We start from the raw sequence: 14,021 nt of genomic DNA on the forward strand, positions 1-14,021 counted from the left end.
ACATCTTTTCTTGTGTCTGTTCACCATGTGTATATCTTCTTTGGGAAAATGTCTGTTCAGGTTTTTTGCACATTTTTTAATTGGATTGTTAGTTTTTTTGTTGTTGAGATGTATGAGTTCTTTATATATTTTGGAGATTAACCCCTTATCAGATATATGGTTTGCAAATATCTTCTCCCAATTGTTAGGTTGTCTTTTCGTTTTGTTGATGTTTTCCTTTGCTGTGCAGAAGATTTTTAGTTTGATGTAGTCCCATTTGTTTATTTTTTCTTTTGTTTCCCTTGCCTGGTGAGACATGGTATTCAAAAAGATGCTGCTAAGACTGATGTTGAAGAGTGTACTGCCTGTTTTCTTCTAGAATCTTCATGGTTTCAGGTCTTACATTCAAGTCTTTAATCCATTTGGAGTTAATTTTTGTGTATGGTGTAAGGTAAGGGTCTACTTTCATTTTTTTGCATATGGCTATCCAGTTTTCCCAACACCATTTGTTGAAGAGACTTTCTTTTCCCCATTGTATGTTCTTGGCTCCTCTGTCAAAGATTAGCTGTTCATAGATGTATGGGTTTATTTCTGGGCTCTTGATTCTGTCCCATTGATCTGTGTGTCTGTTTTTCTGCCAGTACCATGCTGTATTGATTACTATGGCTTTGTAGTATATTTTGAAATCAGGGATTGTGATACCTCCAGCTTTGTTCTTTTTTCTCATGATTCCTTTGGCTATTTGAGTTCTTTTGTTGCTCCATATAAATTTTAGGATTCTTTGTTCTATTTCTGTGAAAAACATTGCTGGGACTTTGATAGGGATTTCATTGACTCTGTAGATTTCTCATGTAATTTATTGAATGCTGTACTGAAAGTGTAAAACAGAATGTTGTATAGGTACAGAATGGTTGTAAGGGCATCAGTTGTTTACCTCATGATCTCGTGGCTGACTGGGAGCTGTGGCTTGCTGCCACTGCCCAAGAGATTATCACTATTCTGGGAAAGCATATCATGAGCCTGGGAAAAGATCAAATTCAAAATCAAAGTATGGTTTCTACTGAATGTGTATCACTTTCACACCATCATAAAGTCAATAAATCGTAAGTCGCACCGTTGTACATCGAGGACCATCTGTACAGTGTTATCAGCTATAGTCACTATGTTTTACATTAGGTCCTCAGAACTTATTCATCTTATGGCTGAGAGTTTGTATCCTTTTACCAATCTCTCCCTATTTCCCCCACCACCTAGCCCCTGGAAACCATTTTTCTACTCTTTAACATTTTTTTTAAGAGTCCATATATAAGCAATATAATGCAGTATTTGTTTATCTCTGGTTGGCTTATTTCACTTAGCATAATGCACTCAAGCTCCATCCATGTTGTCACAACTGGCAAGATTTCCTTCTTTCTCATGGCTGAATAATATTTCATTTTTAGATAACCATATATTCTTTATCCATTCATCTGTTGATGAACACTGAGGTTGTTTCCATATCTTGGGTAATATGGATAATAGCAATGAACATGGGAGTGCAGATATCTCTTTCATACCCTGTTTTCATTTCTCTTGGAAATATATCCAGAAGTAGGAGAGTTGGATGATATGGCAGTTCTACTTTTAAATGTTTGAAGAACCTCCATATTCTTTCCATGGTGGCTGCACCAATTTACATTCCCACCAACAGTGCACAAGGGCTCCCTTTTCTCCACATCCTCACCAACACTTATCTCTTGTCTTTTTGATGACAGTCATTCCAACAAGTGTGAGGTGATATCTCTCATTGTGATTTTGATTTGCATTTCCTTGAAGGTTAGTAGTGTTGAGTACCTTTACGTACCTGTTAGCCATCTGTATGTCTTCCTTGGAAAAATGTCTATTTACTTTTCTCTATCCACTTTTTAATTGGATTGTATTTTTGCTATTGAGTTGTATGAGTTCATTATATATTTTGGATATTAACCCTTTTCAAATATATGATTTGCAAATATTTTCTCCCATTGCATAGGTTGCCTTTTCATTTTGTCGATGGTTTCCTTTGCTGTGCAGAAGCTTTTTAGTTTTATGTAGTCCCACTTGTTTATTTTGCTTTGTTGCCTTTGCTTTTGATGTCAAATCCAAAAAATAATTGCCAAGACCAATGTTAAGGAGCTTACTGACTTTCTTCTAGGAGTTTTATGGTTTCAGGTCTTATATTCAAGTTTTTAATCAATTTTGAGTTGATTTTTGTGTATAGTGTAAGACAGAGGTCCAGTTTCATTCTTTTGCATGTGGTTGTCCATTTTTCCCAACACCATTTACTGAAGAGACTGTCCTTTCCTTATTGTATATTCTTAGCATTAATTAATTGACCATATAAGTGTGGGTTTACATCTGGGCTTTCTATTCTATTCCATTGATCTATGTGTCTATTTTTATGCCAATACCATACTATTTTGATTATTTTAGCTTTTTTTTTTTTTTGGTGAGGAAGATCAGCCCTGAGCTAAAATCCATGCTGCCAATCCTCCTCTTTTGCTGAGGAAGCTCAGCCCTGAGCTAACATCTATTGCCAATCCTCCTCTTTTTTTCTCCCCAAAGCCCCAGTGGATAGTTGTATGTCATAGTTGCACATCCTTCTACTTGCTGTATGTGGGATGCCGCCATAGCATGACTGGACAAGTGGTGCGTCAGTGCGTGCCCGGGATCTGAACCCAGGCTGCCAGTAGTGGAGCATGTGCACTTAACCGCTAAGCCACGGGGCCGGCCCCTATTTTAGCTTTGTAATATGCTTTGAAATCAGAAAGTGTGATGCCTCCAGCCTTGTTCTTCTTTCTCAAGATAGCTTTGGCTATTTGGGATCTTTCATGGTTCCATACAAATTTTAGGATTGTTTTTTATATTTCTGTGAAAATGCCATTGGAATGTTTATAGGGATTGCATTGAGTCTGTGGATTGTTTTGGGTAGTATGGACATTTTACCATGAGGCTTATATAAAACATCTTATATTTATAACAGTCTTTTTAAGCTGATAAGTTTGAATACATACTAAAGCTCTATGTTTTCACTCTCCTCCCCCATGTTTAATGTTTTTGATGTCACAAATTACATCCTTTTACCTTGTGTATTCATTAACAAATTATTGTAGTTATAATTATTTTTACTACTTTTGTCTTTTAACCTTCACACCACCATTACAACATTATAGTATTCTGAATTTAACTATATATTTACCTTTACCAGTGAGGTTTATACTTTTGCATGTTTTCCTGTTACTAGTTAGCATCCTTTCATGTCAGTTTGAAGAAGTCCCTTTAACTTTTCTTTTAAGGCCAGTGTAGTGTGATGCACTCTTTCAGCTTTGCTTCTCTGAAAAACTCTTTATCTCTCCTTCAATTCTCAAGGAAAACTTTACCAAGTTGAGTATTCTTCGTTGGCAGTTTTTTTTTTTTTTCCAGCACTTTGAATATATCATGCCACTCCCTTCTGGCCTACAGATTTCCTGCTGAAAATCTGTCCGTAGTCTTATGGGGAGGAGGTCTCTATATGTAACAAGCTGTTTTTCTCTTGCTGCTTTTAAGATTCGCTCCTTGTCTTTAATTTTTGACAATTTAATTATAATGTATCTCAGTGTGTGTCTCTTTGGATACCTCTTTTTAGGAACTCTCTGGCTTCCTGAATCTGCATGTCTGTTTCTTTCCTCAGGTTAGGGAAATATTCAGCCATTATTTCTTTGAATAAATTTTCTGCCCCTTTCTGTCTCTCTTCTCCTTCTGGGACCCCTATATTGCAAATATTGGTTGAATTGATGGTGTAACATAATTCCCTTAAGCTATCTTCACTCTTTTTCATTTTGCTTCTCTGTGGATGAATTCCACTGCCCTGTCTTTGAGTTCACTAAACCTTTCTTCTGCTTGATCTAGTCTGATGTTGAACTCCTGTATTGAATTTTCCAGTTCATTTTTTTGTATTCTTCATCTCTGTGATTTCTGTTTGGTACTTTCTTATATTTTCTATCTCTTTGTTGAAATTCTCACTTTGTTCCTCCATTCTTTTCCTGAGCTTGGTGAGCATCTTTATGACTATTATTTTGAACCCTTTATCAAGTAAATCACTTTGCTACTTTTCATTAAGGTCTGTTTCTGGAGTTTTATCTAGTTCTTTTATTTAGAACTTATTCTTCTGTTTCTTCATTTTCCTTGACTATCTGGGTTGGTTTCTGCACATTAGATAAAACAGTCACCTCTTCCAGTCTTCACAGAGTGGTCTTGTGCAGGAGATGAAATTTATCATTTAGCGTGGCCCAAGCTCTTGGTTGTCTCTCAAACCTTTGTGATTGTCCAAGCTGCCTTCTTTGTTCTTAGTGGCTCCCAGTAGTTGAGGGTATGCCAAGACCTGTCAGGGTCCCAAAGAGAGGATCTCAGTCAGCACCTAAATGCAGACTGATTGGAAGCCAGACCCCCAGGCACAGCTTTTAAGGTATGCAAATAGGCCTCTTTCAGGGAAAGACTGGGAGATGGGTATTTCTGTCTGTTCCCTGTGTGCCGAGTCCTGGGGGGATAGCCAGTTAAGAACTCTTTCTTTATTTTCTGCAGTCCTGTCAGACCAGTGAATACAAGCCCTGCTGGCCACCAGAGCCAGAGAATCAAGAAGTGCATCTCCTGGGTGGCAGCCATAAAAGCTGGGGTGCCAGACATGTGCACAAGCTCCTTCTAGGGAGACACCAACGACCTGGAACAGACCAAAGGGAGAATGTGGAGACAGTGCCCACCAGCTTCCTGGTCTCTGGGAAGGATTGCACTCAGCCCCTAGGTGTGTGCTAAATTAGAAGCCTGACCCTTTCTGTTATCTCACTCTTTGCTGAGCCCTGGGGGGATAGCCACAGCAAGTTCTCATGAGCCATTAAAAACTGTTTCCTTGTTTGCTATAGTCTTGTGGATTTCATGGATGCAAGCCCCACTGGCTTTCTGAGCTAGGTGTTTTGGGGGCCCAACCCTCAGGTGGAAGTCTTAAAAGTTGGGGTGCTAGATGTTGGGTCCAAACCCTTTAGTCCTCAGGGAGAATCTAGGAGTGGTGAGTTTCCTCTTGATTGTATGTTCTGGGGATGTGGTTTGTGGCAAGACTGTCTCTCAGCCTTTCCTTCCTATATCAATGTGGGTATTTTCTCATTTAACCAATGTGTAGGGGTTGCTCATCTGTTACCGCACAAACGGCATGATCTGCTCACCACAAGACAAAAGCCAATCCATCAAGAGGCAAGATGGTGGTAGAGAAAGGACTTATATTAAGCAATGAGCTAGCTAATTGGAAGATCGTGGACTAGCATCCTAAAGAACTGTCTTAAGGGATATCCGGAATCTTGAAACAGTTATATAGGGCTAGTGGGCTATAGAGGAGAGGGTCAGGAATGTTGTCCATCTGGTGCTGTAGGCTGGGAGTCACCACATTAGACCTTTCAGCTGTCATTGATGATGTGTATTAGTATAGAATCTCTGTCCAGGGATTGTTATATTTCTAAAGAACTCAAAAGAACAAAGTTATCATCTTATTGCAGCTGGGAGGTTTATATGTAAGCAGTGGTCATAAAATCATTATGCATGCAGTTGTCTGTGTGTTCCAGGTATTTATTATCTAGTCTACATGCAAGCTGGACATATGTCCAGCTTTGAGGTTATCCACAGTTACAATATGGCTTTCTTTCTATGGTATGGCTTCCCTTATGTCAAACTCGTGTTGAGCCAGTATCACAACTAGTTTCTGTATTTCTTTTAGAGGGAATTGCTCCAAATGTGGCTGTATATTCACTGTGCTCATGGGAGGAGGCAAGTTCGGGATCCTCCTATATCCCTATCTTGGACTGGAACTCTCCCCATTCTTTTTGAAACTTGTATTTTTAGGTTGTTGGAATTCCTTGATTGATAGCCTAATATTCTTTTATTTTATTTATTTATTTTATTATTATTTTTTTTTTGTGAGGAAGATCGGCCCTGAGCTAACATCTGCCAATCCTCCTCTTTTTTTGCTGAGGAAGACTGGCCCTGGGCTAACATCCATGCCCATCTTCCTCCACTTTATATGGGATGCCACCACAGCATGGCTTGCCAAGCGGTGCGTCGGTGCACGCCCGGGATCCAAACTGGCGAAACCCCAGCCGCCACAGCTGAGCCAGCCGCCACAGTGGAGTGCACGCACTTAACCGCTTGCACCACTGGGCCGGCCCCAATAGCCTAATATTCTTATAGTTCTTCTCTATTGTTTGCCATCACTTTTCCATTTGTACTAACTACTTACTGGGGGTATGACTTTAATATTCCAATTCATCTATGGATTATTCATTTCTATAATCATATTTTTAATTTCCAAGGGTCCTTCTTGTGCTCTGATTGTATGTAATGTTGTTCTTGTTTCATCTTGTTTCATGCCATATCTTTTCTTGCATCTTTTAGATGTTACTGATAATAGTGGTAGGGGACCTGTTAGATATCCTGGTTATCTGCTTTCATGATATCATGGACTTTTTCCTCATAGCACCTAGTTCGATAGGGATTTTACATTTATCATTGTAAGTTTTGCTAAATGTTTATCTCCCTCATAATAGTGCACAAAAGAGGCACAATTTTACTTTCACTTTTCATTGTACCTCCACTGTCTAGCAGATCTCCTGATTCACTGGAGGCCTTGAAATATACACCGGATGAATAGGCTTTAGTGTGGTTTGGGCAGTTAAGGCACACTGACCCTTGATGGCCTCCTGAGCTCTGAGTCCAGTGGCTTCCTGTCATAGAACATTCTGTGACATTGAAACAGTTCACTTGCATGGGGTGCAGAGTCAGACCTGCCTACCTTATGGACAGGGAATCAATGAAAGACAAGTCAACAAATCTCTGAGAGAAAATCTCCTGGGTTCAATCCCAGCTCCACCACCTCCTAAACCTCTCTGAGTCTTCCTTTTGTGTCTGTACAAAGGGATCACATATTGGCTAACTTGTGGATTTGAGAATTACATTTGACTGCTTATGTAAGGCACATAGAATTGCCTGACATGTATTAAGTGTTCCACTAATCATAGCTACCATCATTATATTGATTATAACATTTAGATTGTTTCCATTCTTTTGCTTTTATAAACCACAATTCAGTTCACATATTTTTGAGAACATATTTGATTACTTTCTTAGAATAAATTCCTAGAGGAGAAATTTCTGTGTCAAAATGTAAGCCGATTTAAACTGTCAAGACATTTGCAAAAATGACCTTGAGAAATTTTGTACTAGTTTTCAACCCATCAAGACTTATGACAGTATATTTTCCCTACCCTGTGGCATTGTGTATGTATTTTTTATTTTCTGTATATTATTATGTTTTGACATCTTTAAAAAACTTTCTAGCTGAGGAGAAACTGCCCTTCCCAGGGCTAGGGCCCAGCCAGGAGCGTGCCTTTGATATGCAAACTAACCAATCCAGAGCCTTACCTCCCGTATCTGGCCATGTACCCCAAGGGGCAATATTCCTCTGCCTTAATCATCCCAGGGCCAGGTACCAGACAATTAAAGACCACCTCAAAGCCTGCTGAAATTATTCACACTAGCCAATCCTAACCTATTTAGCCTGCCCTGCCTTGGCTTTCCCAAGGAGACCCCAATAAAGGCCATAGCGTAAGCCCTGCCCCTCTCCCTCCTGTCTTCTGTCTCTTGATGACCTCGGTGCTTTTCCATGTGCCCTGTGTGGTGTGGTGTGCCTTCTGTCTCTAGGACTTGTGAGTATAATAAACTTTGTTATTTCCTGAGCCTTTCCTCTGTCTCCTCTTATGGCCACACTTGACTGACCATCTCATAAAAGAATACAAAACACCAATACTCTCATCATTTACTTTCATCTTTGCCAAGCTGATAGATTTTAATTTTTCTTCTCACTTCTTCTTCCATATTCTCATTTTTGTCCCAATTTTTTAATAATATATTTGTTTGATATTTGCTTTTCTTCTTTTCCAAATTGTTTTCAATAGTCTTTAATTATTTTCCAGTTGAGATGTAGGCATCTAAATATATTGAATATAAGAAAGAAGAAAAAGAAGCCCTTGACCCCAGAGTACTGGCCTGACGCTTACAGCTAGACCTCAGTGTTGTCTGAAGCTGGCCTGGTGCTCACAGCTAGGCCGTGTTATTCTCCTCTTTGACATAAACCATTTCATGAAATACCAACATCAGACAAGGACACACTGAGACCATGATAAAGTGACACAGAACGAGACTGTCACATAATTTTGTCTAAGCACAGAGTAAAACAAGGCACTGTGCAACTCACAAAGTACCGAACATCTCCTGCGCTGGGTTATATGAGTTACATGGCTGCTTCTTTTCCAACTGCTGCTTGATCCTTGCTCTAGTCTGCCCTCCCTATAGATAAGATTGATTAAGACACCCAGCCATAGAATTGACCCTGCTTCCTGACAACACCCTTTCTAGAGTAAACCCCTGCTTCCTTATCCTCTTGATAATCATTCAACCAAAGCCCAAATCCTGTAATATGTTCTTTCTAATACCCTCATACTAAGATGCCCTATGGTTCCCCATTGTGTGCATTCTCCCTTGCTGCAACAAGTAATAACTGCAATGTGTTCAACCACTGGTGTGCTCCTGGTGGTCTTTCGCTGAAGGACTTTGACACATGCTATCTTTTGTCTGTCAAATTTTTTATGTCTTTGAGTTTGATTATGGGCATGCATTAATACATTTGTGAGTTCATGGTTGCCATAGATAAGTTTTATTTTTTCTTTATGGTTTTTATCTTTTGGTCATGCTTAGAGAATTCTTCATTCCACAATTGTACAAATTTCTTGTATATTTTCATCTAGGTAGAAATGATGATGAGGAGGGTCCAAGGGTGAAGGGAAACAGAACTGTTTGAATTTTGGGGAGAAGTATGAATAAAAGCAATAGGTAAAGAATTCTAAGGAGGTGCAATTCTGAGGTTTACATCTTCTGCTCTATAATTTTACAAGTATGTACAGTGCCTACAATGTATTTGATATATGTTGTGTTCAATAAAATGCTTTGTATTGGGCTAAGTGAAGACTTATGTCTCTGCTTATGTTTACCAGGTTAACAAAGACAACACCAAGAGTCCTAATGTGATATACACAAGGATTAGCTCCAGTGATGGATATTTTGGAACACTTATGACCTTAAGTGATAAATCATGTTTTGGTTAATGTCTGTCCACTCTAGTTATTAAAATACATATTAGTTAAGCTTTCTTGGGCATTCTGTATTTTAAGGGTATGTCTAAGACCCACATAGACAAATCTCTGGCTTCCATATGAAGATAATTTTAATGTACTTCAGTGTATGAGTCACACGGTGTCTTTTTGACGTGGGGGATTGAAAACTAAAACACTCTAAATATGCTCTGTTAAATATGGTAGCTACTAGCCACACATGGCTACTTAACTTACATAAAATTAAAAATTCAATTTCTCAGTGGCAATAGCCACATTTTAAGTGCTCAATAGCCATATGTAGCTAGTGGCTATCATATGGAGATTGCAGACACAGGACAATTTTTTCCTCAGAGTAAGTGCTTTGTGGGCCTCAAATCTGCATTAGACTCATTTGAAATGAAAGGGCCAATGTTATTTCTCATACAGGTTGCATCAGATTTCTCTCTGGTATATGGATAAATATTAAGCTGGTGTGAACAAAACCAAAATGGGTCATAAATTAAGCTCTATTTGGTGCCTTCGGGCACAAACTGTTCCCAGTTCTAAAGGGGAAACACCTGTTCTTCCACTTCCCTTCCCAGACTGAGGACAGTCACTGGCATCAAATTTCCAGGCCGTGAGTTCTGTTCTAGAAGAGTACAAGGCGAGAGCCCTAAACAAAGTTTTGGGAGGCAGAGAGTCCAGCTCAGAGAGAGGGATTCTGGTAAGTGAAGAGGAAGTGGGGGCCAGTTTGGAGAGTCTCCATGGTTTACTCAGCACAGTAGTTCTTAAAGTGTGGACTGTGGAACCTTTCAAGTCACTGAGACACTTTCATGGGATCCATGAGGTCAAAACTATTTTCATAACATTACTAAGAACTTATTTACCTTTTTCACTGTGTTGACATTTGCACTGAGGTAAAACTTAGCAGGAAGGGAGGCTGTTTGACCAAACAGCAATTGCAGTGATTGTAATCTTCACCACCACTTAATTGCAGGGGAAAAAAAGCAAGTTTCACTTAAAACTATCACAGTTGTAGTATTAAAAATTAACTTGATTAAATCACCATTCTCAAGTCCACATTTAAAAATATCCGGTAGGATGACATGGGAAGTACACATGAAGTACTGCTGCCACATTCCAAAATACTACGTCCCAAGGAAAATCATTTTTGTGAGCTGACCTAGCTCTTTTCATAGAATACCATTTTTACTTGAAGAACGAATGACAGAGAAACAATGATTATTTAGTCTTGGCTATTTGACATACACTTCCTCAAAAATAAACATGAGCTTCTCCCTTCAAGAAAATCAACTGACAGTATTTGTTGCCAATGATAAAATGCAAGATCTCATAAGAAAAGTTTGGAAAACTTGTATCCACCATTGTAATCTTGACAACTTCTCAGTACTGACCACCTTTTCTAGTAGGATCTGTGGTAATATTAACAACATGATTATATGATAATTTTAATTAAATGTGTCAACATTGGAAGATCAATATAACTTGGTGAAATAATGCATTACTTAAAAAAATCATGTATTAGTACAAGATTCATTCAATGCATGAGATAGACCTACGGATTTTAATGTAACAGATTTGGAAATATTCAGTGACAGTGTTTCAGGTTCCACATTGCAAATAACCGTTAAGAAACTACTACTTGTGTAGTTTTAGTGTAGTATCAAAGACGAATAACCACAGTCATCTGAAAACTTTATTCAACACACTCCTCCTACATATTTGTATGAAGCTGGATTATCATATACTTCAACCAAAAGAGATTAAATGCAGAAGCAGCTATGCAAATTCAGTAGTCTTCTAACAAGGAAGACAAGACTTGCAAAAATGTAGAATGTAAAAAGATCTGCTCTCCTCATTATGCTGTTTTATTTTGGAAAAGTAATTCTTCACCAAAATATATTATTTCTGTTACCATGTAATAGGTAATTAATATTATTCTGGGGGCCGCCCGGTAGTGCAAGTGGTTAAGTGCACGCGCTCCGCTGGGGCAGCCTGGGGTTCCCTGCTTCAGATCCCAGGCATGCGGCGACATACCGCTTGGCAAGCCATGCTGTGGTGGTGTCCCATATAAAGTGGAGGAAGATGGGCATGGATGTTAACCCAGGGCCAGTATTCCTCAGCAAAATCAGAGGAGGATTGGCAGATGTTAGCTCAGGGCCCATCTTCCTCACACACACACCAAAAATATATATATTATTCTAAATGAATTAAGTATATTTTTAAAAAGGTTTCACAATATGGTAAATATAGACAAATATAACCCACATAAAACTATCTTTGAGGTCCTAACTAATTTATAAGCGGGTACAGAGATCTGGAAACCAAAAGTTTGTAAATCACTGACTCAGGCCCTGGGCAAAGACTCGGGGAGACAGTGTGACAAAGAGCTCTTGGTGCAGGAAGAGAAGGGTCAGGGCAAAGTCCCAGGTCCCTGGCCCTGGCTTCATGGTCTCAGGCCCGAGGGCGGTGTCTGGGGCGGGGAAGCTCAGTGTTGGGGAGTCCCCATCTCCCCGAGTTTCACTTCTCCCTCTCACTACCTGTGTCAGGTCCTCCTGCCTGGAGACTCACAACGCGGCCCCAGTTCTCACTCCCATTGCGTGTCCGGTTTCTAGAGACGCCAATCAGCGTCTCCGCGGTTCCTGGGTGGAAAGTCCACTTAGACGAGCCAGGTCCTGGCTCCCCAACCTTCCTCCTGCTGCTCTCGGGGGCCCTGGTCCTGACCGAGACCTGGGCGGGGGCGTGCAGGGCAGGGAAGTAACGGCCTCTGCGGGGGTGGGGTGAGGGGACCGCGCGGCGGGGACGCAGGACCCCGGGGGAAGGCGCGTCTCCGCCTCCGGCCCCGCCCCCACACCTCGGCCCGGCCCCGCCATGGTTCTCCTTTCTTCACTCACCTTCTTCTCTGTTTCGCCGCCCCTCTTCCGTCTCACAGCCCCCTTCCCCCACCTCCCCTCCCGGCCCCATTAATCTCCGACCCGGGAAGAGCCCGGGGGGTATTCGCTCGGGTTTTGTTTATAATTTAGGCGGAAACAGACTCTGACCAATCACCGCCGGTCTGTCTCGCGTGAGCGAGGAAAGTGGGCGGGGATGAGCGAGGGGACAGGGTTAAGGGGGTGGGGCTGACCACGGGGGCGGGGCCAGCGTCTCACACCCGCCGGTGCCTTTGTGGAGGCGCTGTGGTCCCAGACCGGCGCCTCCTCGGCGGGTAGAATCGGTACGCCTACGTCGGTGCGGATTACTTCGCCCTGAACGAGGACCTGAGCTCCTGGACGGCGGTGGACACGGTGGCAGAGTCTGGAATTTACACTTTCTTCCCCAACCCTAATGTGCTGTCCATTCTCAGGATGGTCACATGAGTGCTGCTGGAGTGTCCCATGAGGAATGCCAAGTGTGTGAATTTTCTTATTCTTCCCCCTCAGATTCCCCCCAAAACATACCTGACCCACCACCCCATCTCGGACTGTGAGGTCACCCTGAGGTGCTGGGCCCATGCCTTCTACCCTACGGAGAACACCCTGACCTGCAGCGTGATGAGGAGGACCAGACCCAGGACACCAAGCTTGTGGACACCAGGCCTGCGGGGGATGGAACCTTCCAGAAGTGGGCAACTGTGGTACTGCCTTCTCAAAAACAGCAGAAATATGTCTGTCCAGTGCAGCATGAGGGGCTGTCCAGCCTATCACCCTGAGATGGGGTTAGAAGAGGGTTGAGGGGACAGTGCTTCTTCTCTGACAACAAAGCAGGAGCCCTTCTGGAGACCTTTTAGCGGTATGAGGCCTGGGGGTCAGGGCCCCTTCCCTTCCCTTCCCTTCCCTCCCCTCCCTAGAGCTGCCTCCTTAGTCCACCATCACTATCATGAGAATTGTTGCTGGTTCTCCTTGGAGCAGTGGTCACTGGAGCTGTGACCTGGAGGAAGAAGAGCCTCAGGTAGGGAAGGGCTGGGGGTCTATTTTCTTGTACAACTGGGGGTATTTCAAGACCCAGATAGGAGTTTGCCCATCTCCTGCATGTTACTGGGAGGCACCATCCACACATGTGCTGTTTTAAACAGCTATATGTTTATTAAGTAACAGGAAATGGGCCAAAAAAAAACAAAAGTGATGACTTTTTGCATTTAGATATTGCCATTTCTGATGCTCTTCATCTTTTCTGAGAGTCTGAGTTTCCATCTGGTATCATTTGCCTTCAGGCTGAAGAACTTCTCTGTTTGTTACAAATTCTTTTAATTTTCTTTTGTCTGAAAATCTCTTTATTTTACCTTCATACTTGAAGGACATTTTTGCATGCATTTATGCATTGCATTTTGCAATACAGAATTCTGAGTTGACAATTTTTTTTCTTTTAGGACATTAAAGGTTTTGTTTCACTCTTCTCTGGCTCTGTGTTTTCTGATGAGAAGTCATTACAGGCGAGGAGGAACAGAAGAACCAAAACAGAAAAAATATCATGATAGATGTAGTATCTATTATATCAAAAATTACAGTAATTTCATGGATCACCACTCCAATTAAAAGGCAGAAATTGTCAGAGTATATTAAGAAACAAAACCCACTATATGCTGTTTACAAGGGATGCATTTTCAATATAAAGACACAGGTTGAAAGTAAATTGATGGAAAAAGATATGCCCTGCAAACAGAAACCATAAGGAGGCTGAAGTGGCTGTATTAATATAAGAAGTAAAAGAGATTTCAAAATAGAATGCATTCACAGAGATAAGGAGAGACACTTCATAATGATAAAATCTAATGGAATGGGAAATTTCACAATTACAGACACAAAGGCCATCAGTAGTTGCCTAGGGCTGGGGCTAGGGAGAGAGGATCAAATACAAAGTGTC

General features: G+C 41.2%; 1 pseudogene; it reads left to right on the forward strand.

Moving 5' to 3' along the window:
- Positions 1-7,449: 7,449 nt before the first annotated feature.
- On the forward strand, positions 7,450-13,521 carry LOC131413293 (DLA class I histocompatibility antigen, A9/A9 alpha chain-like; annotated as a pseudogene).
- Positions 13,522-14,021: the final 500 nt, after the last annotated feature.

The sequence above is a fragment of the Diceros bicornis genome, chromosome 14 (genome assembly GCF_020826845.1).
Source record: "Diceros bicornis minor isolate mBicDic1 chromosome 14, mDicBic1.mat.cur, whole genome shotgun sequence".
Classification (NCBI taxonomy): Eukaryota; Metazoa; Chordata; class Mammalia; order Perissodactyla; family Rhinocerotidae; genus Diceros; species Diceros bicornis.